Source organism: Rhinopithecus bieti, unplaced genomic scaffold, assembly GCF_001698545.2.
Source record: "Rhinopithecus bieti isolate Rb0 unplaced genomic scaffold, ASM169854v2 scaffold_11944, whole genome shotgun sequence".
In the NCBI taxonomy this organism is placed as follows: Eukaryota; Metazoa; Chordata; class Mammalia; order Primates; family Cercopithecidae; genus Rhinopithecus; species Rhinopithecus bieti.
The window spans coordinates 2,808,433-2,823,977 of NW_016807378.1; the positions used below are offsets into that span (position 1 = coordinate 2,808,433).

Consider the following 15,545-nt stretch of genomic DNA (forward strand, 5'->3'; position numbering starts at 1 on the left):
CCTGCACGTTGTGCACATGTACCCTAGAACTTAAAGTATAATAATAAAAAAAAAAAAGTAATTCACACTCATTGTTGAAAAATAGGAAACCACAGAGAAGGAGATGAGAATAAAAGTTACCTCTAATTCCATGAGGTGAGAACCACTATTAATATTTCGGGGCATTTTCCTCCATCCAAGCATGAGATTTTAAAAGAGTTTAGAGCACACTGTGAATATAATTTCAATTCTTGTTTTTTCCAGTAAAGTCCATCTAAAAACACTCCACAGAGTTCCAAGAAAGAAGTGCTTTCCTTAGCAAATAAACAATTTAAGTAACAAAATGAATAATACAAACCCTTCATGAAGTTAAAAGAAAAAGAAACAAGACTAATTATTCCACTGAGCCCCCATTTTCCTACCAAAAGGAAAAAAAATCACTAATACTAGGCCCAGAAGATAGAAACATTACTTTTTTGTATCCTCTTATTTATGTTACATTTTCTATTAATACATATTGTTTTGAACAAGCCACACATTTTTTCCAAATCAACAGAAGCATTTTATAACTGCATCTTATTATTTTGAAGCAAGAAATCAAGTTTTGGTGGCCTTGGGAAGGTTTCATCTTCTAACCTGTCCATGGACCAAATCATTTAAAAATGATTAGTTCACATCGAGTTCTGTTGCACTTGGTTACCTACTAGACAGAGGAATGAGCAAATGGCCTTGCCAAGGACATACTACGTGTCATGTGCTACCCAGTAAGGAGTTGCTGGCATCTGCCCATGTGATTATTGGGGACCTGGTTTTACACACATGTCCAAGGCCTTGGCCAATGGAGAGCAGAAACTTTCTGCCTGGTAGAGAAGACTGTCCAGGATTAAGATCTCCTTAGTATAACGCATTTTCCCCAACTCTTTTAATAGTTCACATTTCATTCAATAAATACACCCCTGGCAGGCCCTGGGCTGGGCAGACACTGTGTACATCTCCATGGGGCTGCAGTCTACACAGTACTTCCTCACCCTGCGGTCTCACACTAAGCCTGGGAGGCAGGAAAGGCCATCACTGTTATTGCCATTATCTAAACAATAAAGTAAATATTTTTGGGAATATTTTGCCCCAGGTTATGAAGTAAAAGGGCTGGACTCAAACCTAGGTCTTCTGGCTCCTAGTCTAAGTGCTCTTTCTACTGATTCAGTCACATTGGTGAATTTCCTTTTACTGACAACCTAACGTCTTTTGGGTAATTCATATTCCCTTCCATGCTTGGGTGCCCCCCCACTGCTTAGTTTCAGAGCCAAGAGCTGCCCTGACCTCTAGATGGCTGCACATGCCCTGCTTTCTGTGTGCCTGCTTAGATTCTCACCCCTGACTCAGGCATCTTCCCAACTCTACTGACAACAGCTTCAAACTCTACTTATCCCTTCCATTGCCATCACAACGCAGCAGACTGCTAGTTCCCCTCATTCATTCCCCTCGCCACCCATAAAAACAGAGATTTTGCTAGACTCACGGCTTCCCAACTAAAGATATCTCCCAGTCTTCTTTGCAACTATACGTAGTTGCAAGTTCTGGCCACTGGAAAAAGAGAATGTGCTGCCCCTGGGTCTTCCCCTTAAAAATGACTGGATGTGTGCCCCCTTGGTTCCTTCCTCTGGGAGATGGTAAGTTTTTACCTTCAACCATCAAATGGAAGCCATATGTTAAAGACACTAGGACTGGACCACTATCTACTCGGGACTAGCACATGAGAGAGAAAACTTCTACCTGGTTTCAGCCATTGTGCCTGTGGGTCTCTTTAACAGAGGGACTTACCTGGTATCCCAACTAATACAAGAAGCTAGAGTGAGACCAGGTCTTCATTCTTCTAGCAAAGCCCCTTGCCACCAATTAAATACTTTAAAGGGGTGAAAAAAACGTGTTCCATTCAGTTTTCTTTCATGGAAAACTTTTAAAATATGAGATTACCAGGATCTCAAAGACAATTTATGCTTAGGTCACAGGAAAAACCGAGAGGACCCAGAAAAGCAAATCAGCCTCCAGCAGAAACAGTAGGGGAGAGAGCTGTAAGTGACAACCACAACCAGTGCTCTTCTTTCAGCAGTTCACTCCACTCCTAGGAAAGGCACTGAAAGCTGAAATGATGCAAGCCAAGGCTAATGTCTCCATGGAAACTGCTACAATTGAAGCTTGTGTTCCTGACCAAGAACTCAATGGTCAACTTTTTCAAGAAATCATATAAACTCCACGTTTTATCATCTATTAAAGCCTTGAGATTTTTAAAGCTGTTGTACCAATGATATCCCACAAAAGATATGTGTGTATTCTGTACCATACAAAGTGAGTACACATCAATTAAATCTAACACAACAACCAATCATGTGACCTTTTATTTACTCTGATTCAGTAACACTGTATACCACAAAGAAGTTCACTTTAATAATCCCTGCTGACTTCTAAATACAGTGATTCAGAACATTTAAGAACTTCAACAGAGAAAGCAAAGATGAAACTTGAATAGAGAGTGAATTAAGTCACAAAGCTGCCTCTGCCACTGACAAGTTGTAGAACTCTGGACAGTTGCTTAAATTCTAAGCAATTTCCCAGTCCACAAGAGGAAATGTCATAACACCTGTCTCATAGGGTTGTGATGATGACCAAACAATAAATTGTATGTAAAAACTACTTGTGAATTACACAGGAATGTTCTATGGTATTGTTATCAGAATCACAGCATTTGGAAAGGCTTTTATGGGGTGACTTTGATGAACACCTTCACAAAAACTTTAAGCAGAACACAAGCTACCAGCCACTCTTTAAAAACTGACCTAGAGAAATTTCTTTTGCTGTCTTTAAAATTCACCCACACTCACTAGCTGGCAAGAGTTAGTCTTTCTGCCGCATTCACCACTGGCATCCATTTGCTCACCAGCCAGAGTATCAGGAGGACGTCCGTCACAAACTATGAAGAAAAAAGAGCTGTGCTGAGCTGAGCCTCTGTGTGGCAACCAGTCCATCAACCAAAAACACAGTCAGAAACCTCAAAACCAGAGACAAGAAGTATTTTGAGGTACCAGGAAAAGAGAGAAAGGGGAATATAGCAGTTACACATCCAGGCACTGGAGTGAGTTTGAATCATGGCTTTCGCACTTAGCATGTATCATCTGAAGCGCCTTTGAGTTTCAGTCTCTCTAACTAGAAAACAGGACCACTTAGCACAGTTGTTGGCATACGGTAAGCAGTCAAAGGTTAGACACTAATATTAATAATAATAACGATAATAATAATAATAAATATACTTGTAATGCTGGCAAAAATTAGATTTGGTAGATCTCCAGTCAGGCTTTGCTGCCAGGTATTACCTGGACAGCATGCTGGCTCAGTCATGAGTTCCCCCAGGCTAATCAAGGTTCCTCTGGATCACTGCCTAATGCCCCAGGATAGGTGAAACATCCAAGAATGACAGATTGGCCAGCTGGCTAGATTCTGACACTTGTTTTTCTGGTTCACAGCTGCCTGTCACTATCCTGAAAGGTGTTTGCAGATAATAGATTCACATGGCTATCCATGCCTAACCTTTCTATTCATGCCCAGGCTTATGGGGTGAAACATAATCATCTTTAAAACATGGCCCTATCCCAAAGGATATGAACAGACACTTCTCAAAAGAAGACATTTATGCAGCCAAAAGACACATGAAAAAATGTTCATCATCACTGGCCATCAGAGAAATACAAATCAAAACCACAATGAGATACCATCTCACACCAGTTAGAATAGCAATCATTAAAAAGTCAGGAAACAACAGATGTTGGAGAGGATGTGGAGAAACAGGAACACTTTTACACTGTTGGTGGGAGTGTAAACTAGTTCAACCATGGTGGAGGACAGTGTGGAGATTCCTCAAGGATCTAGAACTAGAAACACCATTTGACCTAGCAATCCCATTACTGGGTATATATCCAAAAGATTATAAATTATGCTACTATAAAGACACAGGCATATGTATGTTTATTGCGGCACTATTCACAATAGCAAAGACTTGGAACCAACCCATATGTCCATCAATGACAGATTGGATTAAGAAAATGTGGTACATATGCAACATGGAATACTATGCAGCCATAAAAAAGGATGAGTTCATGTCCTTTGCAGGGACATGGATGCAGCTGGAAACCATCATTCTCCGCAAACAATCACAAGGACAGAAAACCAAACACCGCATGTTCTCACACACAGGTGGGAATTGAACAATGAGAACACTTGGNAACACCATTTGACCTAGCAATCCCATTACTGGGTATATATCCAAAAGATTATAAATTATGCTACTATAAAGACACAGGCATATGTATGTTTATTGCGGCACTATTCACAATAGCAAAGACTTGGAACCAACCCATATGTCCATCAATGACAGATTGGATTAAGAAAATGTGGTACATATGCAACATGGAATACTATGCAGCCATAAAAAAGGATGAGTTCATGTCCTTTGCAGGGACATGGATGCAGCTGGAAACCATCATTCTCCGCAAACAATCACAAGGACAGAAAACCAAACACCGCATGTTCTCACACACAGGTGGGAATTGAACAATGAGAACACTTGGACACAGGGCGGGGAACATCACACCCTGGTACCTGTCAGGGGGTGGGGGGCTGGGAGAGGGCTAGCATTAGGAGATACAACTAATGCAAATGACGAGTTAATGGGTGCAGCAAACCAACATGGCACATGTATACCTATGTAACAAACCTGCACATTGTGCACACGTACTCTAGAATTTAAAGTATAATAAAAACAAAACAAAACAAACAAACAAACAAAAAACATGGCCCTATCCAACAAAATAGTGCACATCAGCACCCACCTGGTGGACAGCGCCAGATCCCTAAACACGCCCTGGAAGTAGGGGAACTTTTTCTGGTTCTCCTAGGCTATTCCTGTAAGGGCCACTACGTCTTTACTATTTATTAAAACTGCACTGCTGCTCCCTGCAGCCAGGAAGCAACTTTACAGCTTCAAAATGCCTATTCTTTCCTTAGCTCACACAAGCATCACACATAACACTGAAAAAGGCTCAACAAGAATCGTTACACCTGTTCCACAGATAAGGAGTCAGGTTCAGTTTGAGACATTAAGTGATTTGCTTTGGCTATATGGTGATTAAGCAGCAGAAGCAGCCTAAAATGCAGGTTATCCGACTCCTCCTAATCTGGTGCTCTTTCCAGAAAATGTGGGCATTTGTTTTACAACATTCTACTTCCATAATGGCACTTTCTGTCTGGAGAATTCATTAACTAAGGTATCTTGGTCACAGTACAGTGCAGAGTCACACACTTGAAAGCCACTCACACAGGCAGATGTTCACCGCACTCTAGAAATCTAAAGGGTGACTGATAACAGCCATGCTGATTAACATAATTGACAATTAATTCCCAGTTCTGGCTTCCTCTCTCTCCTGCCTGGATTAATCTAGCAGCCTCCTGTCAGGTCTCTGCTGCATTTAGTCCTTCATTGCTCCAATCCAACTGGAACACGAACACTGAATTGATGCTTTAGGGAGAAATATTTCATGTCACTAAAATCATGATCATAATAAAACAACTCCAGTGGTTCTCCATTGCCTACCAATCTCTGACTCACTAGGCAAACTCCGACTTGCCACTTAACCTCACTGAGTTTCCTCAACTGCAAAATGAAAGAGTGGGTTAAATAGAGCCTTGCCCATTTCCAGCTCATGACTCTAAAACCCCCAATCTCAGTGTCCACTACAAAAAAAAAAAGAAAAGAAAAGAAAATCTCCAATCAAGCCCAAATCCTGAATCTAGAGACTGCTGGGAGACAGCCAAGTCCAGTGCCAGTGGTCCAGAGCTCCCATGGCCTTATTTTAAGCCTGGATCTACACTTATCAGTTGTCACTTTAGGCAAGTCACTAGATGTCTAAAATGGCTTCAGGTTTGGGCCTTCAGTGATCTTCCAAACTTAAATTCTCACCATTATTTAAGAACCTTCCATTTTAGGCAAGTCTGTGTACATGAATGCAAACTGGTCCATTCCTACTTCTGTTAATTATGCTATGTTTCCACCCAGCCACTTCCTGGGAATACCTGTCCTCACCTTGTCTGTGAATCGAAATCCTACCATCCTTAAAGGTGAAAGCCTGACCTGTTCTATGAAGCCTCCTCCCTTCTACAATGCTCACAAACATCTTCCACAAGGCAAAGAAACTGCAGGCTCCTTGGTCACAACAACAATTTCTGCTCTTCCTTTGGGTCTAGCAACATTCTTGGTATATAGGCTTACAGATATTTGTTGACTAAATAAATAAATGTGTAGTACTATGCCTAAATAAATACGAACAAGTTTTCTTTCAGTTAATGTGGCTCAGCTATAGATTTGCTGCAGCCTGGAGCCAACTGAAGTTAACAGAAGATGAACATCAGCAGGGCAAGGACAACCATCAGCAGTAAGACACTGATATCCGACCAGCCTGAATAATAAGAAAAACACAGATGTCAAAAAGAAATGGTAACCTAAACTGCAAAGTATCTTGCAAGATCAACCTCATAAGCCTACACTGTTAGAGAGTGGAGGAAATTAGAGGTTTATCCAAAGCTGAATTCACTTTTTGAATAAATAAACAAGTATTTATTGAGAGACTTTCTTGTACAGACACTGTTTCCATTGCTGGGGATCTAGCAGAGAACAAAAGAGATGACATTGCCGCTGGTATTCCAGCATCCAAGAAGGCAGGCTAGGTATAACGCCACCCTCTAGCTCCAAAGTGAAGTCTACGAAGCAACAGCTTCTTGTACCAACTCCTTGTTATGCCTTCAAGTAAGGAAAAAAAAGAACACACCATTCACGACTGACCAAATAGAGGCAGCGCTAAAAGTGCTCCGTCACTCCCTATGAGGCATTCCTCACCCTAGAATGCACTGGGGAAGTTTGCAGCATGGCACTCTGCACCTAAGTCATTTGAACACTGCCAGTTGAGCCCTGCCACTAGCGTCACTTAAATATCAAACCTCTCAAATGGCAAATGTGGCTCATGATGTCAAAAACAAAACTCAGAGGTGGGAAGGGAGGGTGGTAGTTGGTTAAAGGATCAGGTACTTTTCACCACTGCAAAACCTTAGGTTCCTTTCTTCTTTGGAGCAAAAACCTCTTCTATCCTCTAAAACCTTGAAAAAAATTTTTTCTTCCAGCAGGGTACTGAAAATAGCTTTGCATTTAACATTTAAAGTTGTTTTTGATCCCACACTCTTTCAGCTCTGCTCTCTCCTGCAAACTCATTCCATTCCCTAAGGGCACTTATAAGTATATTTTATAAGCAGGCAAGCCAGAGTCACCATTTTATCCCTAAGAGTTAAAAGAAAAAACAATTTACATAATTATATGGAAGATAAGTTGGCCAAGAACACAGAAATCTTATCTGGACCAAAAGTTCTGGGACAAAATTTCTTTCAACTCATCAAGAAAGATAGCAGATCAAAATCAAGGTTCCCACTGCGAATGTCACTGCAGAGCTCTACACATGGGAACTGCTTGAGTTCCTCATTGCTGAGTGCCATATACTTCTTCAAGAAGAAATCAGAGGCAGCCATTTGAGGGCAGGTTTGAACAATGAAGTATATCTATTTTTCCCTGCTATGGTGAGAAAACAACAGGATTTTTCATCCAAGAAGAACCTGAGAAATCAAAGTTCAAAGAGGATAACTTACTCGAAGTTATACTTAGCCAGTCAGTGGCTGGGCCAAGACTGGAGCCCAGGCCTCTCCCAGCTCCCAGTCCAGAGTTTTCCCCACTCTCTGCACTACTGTCAAATTTATAACACATGAAACCAAATCTTAGAGATATAGAGGTAAAACATCCCTTCTATAAAAGTTTAACAGACTGAAAATATAGTAGGAGAAGTGACTGAGGCAAATGGGTCCTATGAACGCTAGTAGCAAATGAGGCACAATGCTACTGAGAGGAGGGTCTAGCAGCAGAGGGCTTGTCGACTGCTGATACTAACCAGTATGTTTTCAGCTACAATCACCACTAAATAGCTTTTGTGGGCTCACCTAGGAACTAAACCACTATTTAGTTCATTTTTTCCTATAGAAAAATTTATCCCAAGTTTCCATCTAGTGCCTTACAAATAAACTTTTGGAACAAAACCTGTTTTTAAGATGGCTGTGCACATGAAGCAGAATTCTGAGGTCTAAAGTTCTGCACTAAACACAATTAAAACAGTAATATTTGGTGAAACATGCTAGGAGTGCATTTATAAGAAAACTCTTCAAACCCTTAATTTGTTTATATGCAATATAATGTTTTATTAAAAGCCTTCCAAGCAGGGTATGGTAAATTACTATTTTATAATATATAACGAAGGACAAATGCTATAATTCTGTATGCAAGTATTTACAAGGCCTTTCTAACCCTGGACTCAGGGTTAAAGGGAGTATAAAAGAGGCAGAAAACATGTGTACACAAGCAGTTCATAATCGAGTCACACTAGCCTTTACTTTCCTCAAAAATATCAAGCACCTTTCAACCTCAGGGCCTTTACACATGCTGTTCTCTCTTCCTGGGATACCTTCACCCAGACCTTTCTGAAGCTGAGCTCAAACGTCACCTCATCAGAGAGGTCTCCCCTGTGATCCAGATAAGGCACCCTCCCTCCCACCATACCTCATCACTACTGCTTTACTCTATTTGCTTGCCATCCTAGCACTCCCAGCACTTGTCACAGCAAAGCATGAATGTGTTTCACTATTAATCATCTGCCTCCTCCTCCTGGCCCCTTGTTTTGTTCACTGCTGTATCCTCAGTGCCCAGAACAGTGCTATGCATCCAATAAACTTCACAGACAGAGTAACTGAGTGAAACTGGAGAGTGGGAAGTAAGCACAGATAATTAACCATGAAACAATTAAAAAATGAGAGAACTGGCCATCCTGATTCGGTATGATATGGTAATTTGCTCATTATGACATACCCCTGCTTCTGAACGAATGAATGGCTGGTAATCAAGAGTAAAAAGGAGAGCACACATGAAGGGAACAAATGTCATCAGAGGTACTTCACAGAGAAGTGAGATCCAAGGCAGGCAGGGGCAAGGAAGAGAGGCCTCAAGGGAACAACTTAAGCAAAGACCCATCCAGCCAGAGGGAGAGTGTGAAGTCAGGAGGCCTAGGGAGGACAGCGGAGAGGCAAGGAGAACTGAACCTCGGGCACAGGGCTGTGGCTGGGAATGGAGGTTGGGTGGGGAAGCAGGGTTGCGGAGGAGGAACAGGACTAGACCCTGGAGAGCCTGGAAAACTGGACACAGGGGTGCCGCCTGCATGCCACTGGCAACAGGGCTGTTCTTAGCAGGCAAAGCTGGCCTGTCGTGTGGGAAGACTGAAAGGAGGTAAGCAGAGCAGAAAACTGGTCAGAAGATGACCTGGGTGGTCTAAGTATGAGGAGGCAAAAAGAGCTTCTTCCCTCTACTTAGGCGTGAGAAAGATACAAGTGAGCAAGATGTGAAGGCATCCCCAATCCCCCGCCAAAAAAAAAGACAATTTCCAGAGCATCTCACAGTAGCACACCATGGCAGATTCAGGCCAACTTCCCATCCGTCCTGCTCTTGGTGCACTCAAGAAAGACAGAGCTCAGGATGAGAGCTCTGAGGGCAGGGCACGTCCTTCCATGCCTCCCAAATCTGAGGTTAATTATATTCAGGACAGCCTGTGTTTATTATCTTTTTATTCTTTGAAAAAAAAAAAGTGGTATCTAATTTCACTGTGCAGTATATATTTGAACATTATATAACACATTTTTATGTAACAGGTTCTTGACATAAAACAATGTGTCCCTTACTATCTAAATGTATTTGGGGAACAACTGGCATTAAAAACATATATATATATATATAGACACACACACACACACACCCCAAGGCTGTGGATATACCAAGGTTGTGGACGTTGGTCTTCGGGGAGAAAAGCACAAAGGTGAGAGACCTTTGAAAAGGTCCCCTCCGCGGTGAGGAGCTCTGCAGATGGCTAGATGAGGCTAGGAGGTGGGGTTAGTGAGTTATGTTAAAAGGTTCATCTCACTCAAGGAGCTGCCTAGGGAGGAACTGGCTGAGCCACAGGGGGCCTGGGTCAGAGCAATGCTGCAGAGAAGGCAGGAGGAGGCCAGAGATAGCCAGGCACAACAGAATGTGAGAAGAATGCTCACAAGCCCTTGGAGCTGCTGCTCAGGTAGCATCCAGGTCCGCGTCCCTTATGCGGAGGGTTTCAGCCGGCCCTGCTCTAAAAGAGGCTCATACCACGTTTGTCAACAATAACACTGGTTCCCAATTGCTGTCGGCCTACTAGGCTCCTGGCATGGTGCAGTTGAGTGATGTAAGGGATGTAACGGGGTGTTTCCTCCCAGTAGGCATCCACTAGGGTGTTACAGGGCAGACTCTGGAATCCACCGGCACAAATCCTGCCCCAAGCCATAACAGCTGAGTGGCCTTGGACAGTTTATAAAACCACCTCATTTGTAAAGTAAGGATAATAGTACCTGCCTCATGGAGTTGTTACGGGGCCTAAATGAGTTAATAAGCAGAGGTGACTCACATATGTGCTGGCATATAGAAAGTGTTCAATAAATGTTAGCTATTACCATAATAATTGTTATTCCTATTTTGCACTCAGAGAAGCTAACTAACTTGCCCAGGTCACACATTTCAAACAGTGGTTGAAGGAATAATTACAAGCCAATGCTTCATTCAGTACATGCACAAAACCCAGTGGGTAGAGCATTAGCCAAATATTAAATTAGGCAGACAAGCCATCCTTTCTTTAACCAGGCTAGATAAAAATTAGTTTACACTATTTAAAAGGACAGCACGTACTAAGGTAAAAACCACACTCCATTATATGCCAGTACTCAACGTTCCCCTGCAGCAAAGATGACTAAACCTTATCGAATCTTATCTCCCCCCTGAGGTTAAGTCCCCAATTCAAACTCTCATTCCACGCAGACCTAAGTACTCATGGCCTTGTCCACTTATGGCCCTGTTGCACCCCTTGTCAATGCTTTTTCCAAAGCTTTAACTCATTTAATCCACACCTCAACTCTTTGATGTAGGGGCTACTATGATCCCAGTTTCACAGATGAGGACACCAAGGCATAGAGAGCAAAAGAAACTTGACCACAAGTCACAAAGCCAGTAGGGAATACTTAGGATGTGAAATCTGGCTCCAGAGTCTGTATGCTAAACTACCCAACCAAACTGCCTTTTAGGACAGCTTGGGGAATGAAGGGATGTAGGCTCCAGCGTGTCATGAGGACTCATTGTGACAGTGCTTGCAAGCAGTCTGCAAACCTGTAACTCCAAGGCCACAAATGCAGGTTACAGGCTGCCATTAATGTCCACAATGGCCTTGCTAGCAGAACACAGGAGACACAGGTCAGGGCTAAAGGGGGGATCCCGGGCCACGGATGGTGTGAATAGCACAAGCTAGGACAGACATTTATCTTTACAGGGGTGCAAGAAGAGAATCAAGAAACCAGCATGACCCAAAGGCTGAGGGAGGAAAGAATTTCAAGGGACAAAAAAAACAAGTGAGGTAAAAGCTTCAAAGGGGCTGAGCACAGTGGCTCATGCCTATAATCCCAGCACTTTGGGAGGCTGGTGCGGGTGGGCCACCTGAGCCCAGGAGTTTGAGACCAGCCTGGGCAACATGGTGAAACTCCCATCTCTAATAAAAATACAAAAATTAGCCAGGTGTGGTGGCATGCACCTGTTGTCTCAGCTACTCTGGAGGCTGGGACAGGAGGATCACCTGAGACTTGGAAGGCTGTAGTGAGCCATGGTTGCACTACTGCACTCCAGCAGGACAAGAGTGAGACCCTTAAAATAAAAAAAATACTGCAAAGGGGCCAAGAACAACCACTCAGGAATAAGGATGGGCAGATGGGCCCCAGGAACTCAAGACAAAGTTTTGGAGAAAACTTTGAGAAGAAATATAAAGAAAGGTGGTAGAGAGAGAAGCCAGAGGGCAGGTACTAAGAATGGAGCAGGGGATGGGAGAGTGGGGGAAGCTGGCAGGAGGGAGGAAAGAGAGAGGCATACGAAGCCAGGGTACCAAGTAAAGACACATGTAAATTGCCTGGCACACAGCAGGCTTGCCACAAGTGTGTTTCTGCCTCTTCCATCCTTCCTCTCCTAAATCAAGCCTAAGGTTTTCAGGGTGGGGAGGGGGAGACTAAGGACAAACAGCACAAATAATATTCTAGTGACAGGACCCGGGCAGAGGTGAGAAGGAATGGCAGCTGGCACAAAGGAAAGGCTTCCTGTGTGCCAGGCATTTTACATGCACCATCTCCCTTAATCCTCACATAGACTCCATGAGGCAGGCACTGCCATTACACCAAGAGGAGAAGCCTGAGGTCAAAGGAGTCAAGCACACATCCAAGGCCACACAGCCCAAACCTGAGTCATAGATTCTTCTGCCATCTAAGCCCAGGCACTTGCCCATGGTGAGAGGCCAAGAAAAGGAACAGAGGAGGGGTCCACTTGCTTTATCTGAACTGGGAGGAGAGGAGGCGATGATGGGGATAGAAACAGGACATTTTGGGCAGTAAGCAAGAGATGCTGAGGGGGGTTGAGTCAGAGCAGGTCTTATTTCATGAGGGAGAAGAAAACACAGGGTGGGTATGTGGGATAAATCTGAGTCTGGTGATAATGAAAAAAGACTGTGGAGAAGGATAACATGCCTGTGTCCCTAGCTCCCAACTAAACCTCAAGGTCTAGAAAGAATATTTTACTTCCCTGCAAGTAACTACTTTAGTTATCATGACGCTTCCTAAAATCACTGCATGTAATCAGGGGGCTGAAACTGTTTATTTAATATTGACTTTCTCCTACCACAGTGAGAGTTGATGATGAAATCACAAAGAAAGCTCAGATATATTATAACCCTAACACCAAAGAGAGATATTAACTATCTAGTTTTTACCTTTTCATATGCAATTTTGTTAATACAGCCAAATCCTTCTATGGTGCTTGTCCATCTTTTAGCATATAAATTCCACAGAGATTGTTGTGTGAAGGGCTAAATCTTAAAACACGGCCACTTCCTTTTCCTGCCCTGTGGCATGCAAATCTCTTCTGCAAATAGCAGACAAACTCGTGAGTAGTCATCATTTTATAAATCATTTGAAATGGATCCTTTAAAACACCATCTGTTTATCTGCTTAACTTTCTTATGAAAATAGGGCTTCAGCTCAGATATTCTGGAGGTGCCAGGAGGTAAATACCAACCTGAATTCAGATGTATTAAATATTTAGAGACTTACAGAACTTTACAGCAGAGGAACCTTTGAGATCACCTAGTTCAACTGTCTTACTTTCCATCAGAGGCAAACACAACCCAGAAAAATTTAATAACTTTTAATAAATTTAATAACTGGAAAGGCCACGAGAGCCCAAGCCTAAACTAGAACCAGGATGTCCAGCTCCTAACTCCCTTAGTGCTTTTCTACCAGACCTGTTGGTTCTTCAGAGGGTAGAATAAAGAACAAATTTAACTACAGTTTTAACTTATTGCTATCATTCCCTGGCTACGCCTACAATCAAAACCAAAACGCTTCTACAGACCCAGCTTCGGATGATACAGGCAATTTCAAATCCTGCCCAGGAAATTTCCAAACGTTCTAAATATGTTCTATAAGCTGTTTTAAAGACTTATCAATAAAGTGGTCTGAGTAACAAAACACGGACTGAAAGATCGAATTTTGTATTTTCAAAAATATTTTGGAATTCTTTGATATGGAAATCAAATATAACAGCGGCGATTTTTTTTTAAGTCTTGCAAGCACAGAGAGCATGATATTATTCAAAACTGCTCAGGAGCAACAATGATTATTTTAAGCTTATGATTCAATGGGTACATTAATTAAAAACACCACCAACCCAAATTGACAGATCTTGATATCAATGAGTCCAGAAGAATTAAAATAATAGTCATATAAAAATAGATTAAAGAGGTGAACAGCAGCAGATGTCAGAAGGACAAATGACAAGCAAGCAGGTGTCGTGGGAAATGAATGCATCTAAGGAGCAGCTTTTATGGATTTTTAATAAAACGACGATGCTGGAAATACGGGTATACGGGTAGTGTCAAGAAAAGCTTGGTCACAAATACGGAATCTGATTTTTGGAAGCTGGGTGAGAAAACTTGGCTAATAATTCCTCGCTGAGGAGTAGCGGTGGAAGAAGGGAGAAGCGACTGCAAAGCGCCAAAGCGCCAAAACAACGCTAGGTCACCGGGAAAGGGCCGAGGCGGAGAGGGGAGAGGGGTCAGGAGGTGCGGGGTGCGCGGCGGCAGCGGGTCTCTCACCGGTCGGCGAGAACTTGACAGCAGGCGCCGGTGTCCAGCACACCCCTTCCCTCCCCAGCTCCTGCCGGGCGGCACCTGCGCTCACCCCGCGGCCGGCTCTCGCGACCCCTCGGGGTGGCTGACATACACCCCACAAGGTCGACGTTCACCTCTACCTTCCTCGTCTTCTTCCAAGCAAACGGGGAGCTCTCTGGGACGTCAACGCCCGGCAATAGCCCAGCGGGAACCTTTTCTTCTCTGACATCTGTCAAACTCGGAGCTGGAGCCAGGCTCGCTGCGCCCTCCACGGAGCTCTGGGACTCCAAGGCCGGCCCGCACCCGGGATCCGGGCGACATCCCCACGCCGACGCGCACCTGCCCGCAGACCCACGGGGCATCCTTGCGGGCCGCCTAGGACCTGGACGGCACAGGCCCCACGAAAGTTCGCAGGCTGGGGTCGGCCCCGTGCCGGCCGGGGATTCCCGGGTGCAGCGCCAGCCCTGGCTACAGGGCCGAAGGGGCGGGCGGACTTGGACTCCCCAAGCCCGACGGAGACGCCCTTCCCGCCCCCACCCAGCCTCGCGGGCTCCCGAAAGGGAAGTGAAGCGGAGAGGAAGGGCAGACGCGGCACCGTTCGCCCAACGCCCTTGGGGGGCAGCCGCCAGGGATGGTCCCCTCGGGGATCCCCGAAGCTCCCGGGGATACATCTACGAGTCCTCCTCAGCCGATTCACTGCCCTCAAGTGCAGAGCTGTCCCTTTAAGAGGCAGCTAGCTGCCCCCTCCCCCAGCCAGGTAGCGATGCCCGCGGAAGGGCGGTGGGTACTCCAGCGGACACTTTCTCGGCCCCTTCAAGGGCTCCTGCGGGACCTCTGCCTGCCCTAGCCCGCAACGGCAGCCCAGGCGAGGAGGATGGGGGCGGACGGGCGCGGCGCCTTTAAGGGGCGCAGCCTCCCTGCGGCCCGGGTGGGGGCAGGGAGCGGTCACGGGCCCTTTAAGGCCGGCAGCGGGCACGTCGGGCAGGGTTCTTCGGTGGCCGGGTTGCCCCCGGGGCGGCGGCAGGGGCGCAGCGCCCGCGAGGGTTCTAACGGCTCCCGACGGGGTGCGCGGGATCGCGCCGCTGGCCGCCGCCGGCCTGACACTCACCGTGGCTCGCCGGGAGCGCCCGCGCCCGCGCCCGCACTCGGATCCCGCGGCGGCGGCGG

General features: G+C 44.9%; 1 protein-coding gene and 1 long non-coding RNA gene across 2 annotated transcripts in view; one reads left to right on the forward strand and one right to left on the reverse strand.

The window, feature by feature from the left end:
- BMAL1 (basic helix-loop-helix ARNT like 1) overlaps positions 1-15,545 on the reverse strand; it is a 115,100-nt gene that overhangs the window by 97,615 nt on the left and 1,940 nt on the right. Inside the window, 1 exon segment of the mRNA XM_017881560.1 lies at positions 15,487-15,545. The gene's annotated coding sequence lies outside the window, so the exon portion shown is untranslated.
- Positions 14,955-15,545, forward strand: part of LOC108535530 (uncharacterized) — a 6,201-nt gene continuing 5,610 nt past the window's right edge. The window contains exon 1 of the long non-coding RNA XR_001887255.1: positions 14,955-15,135. This is a non-coding gene — a long non-coding RNA (uncharacterized LOC108535530). The remainder of the gene's footprint in view (positions 15,136-15,545) is intronic.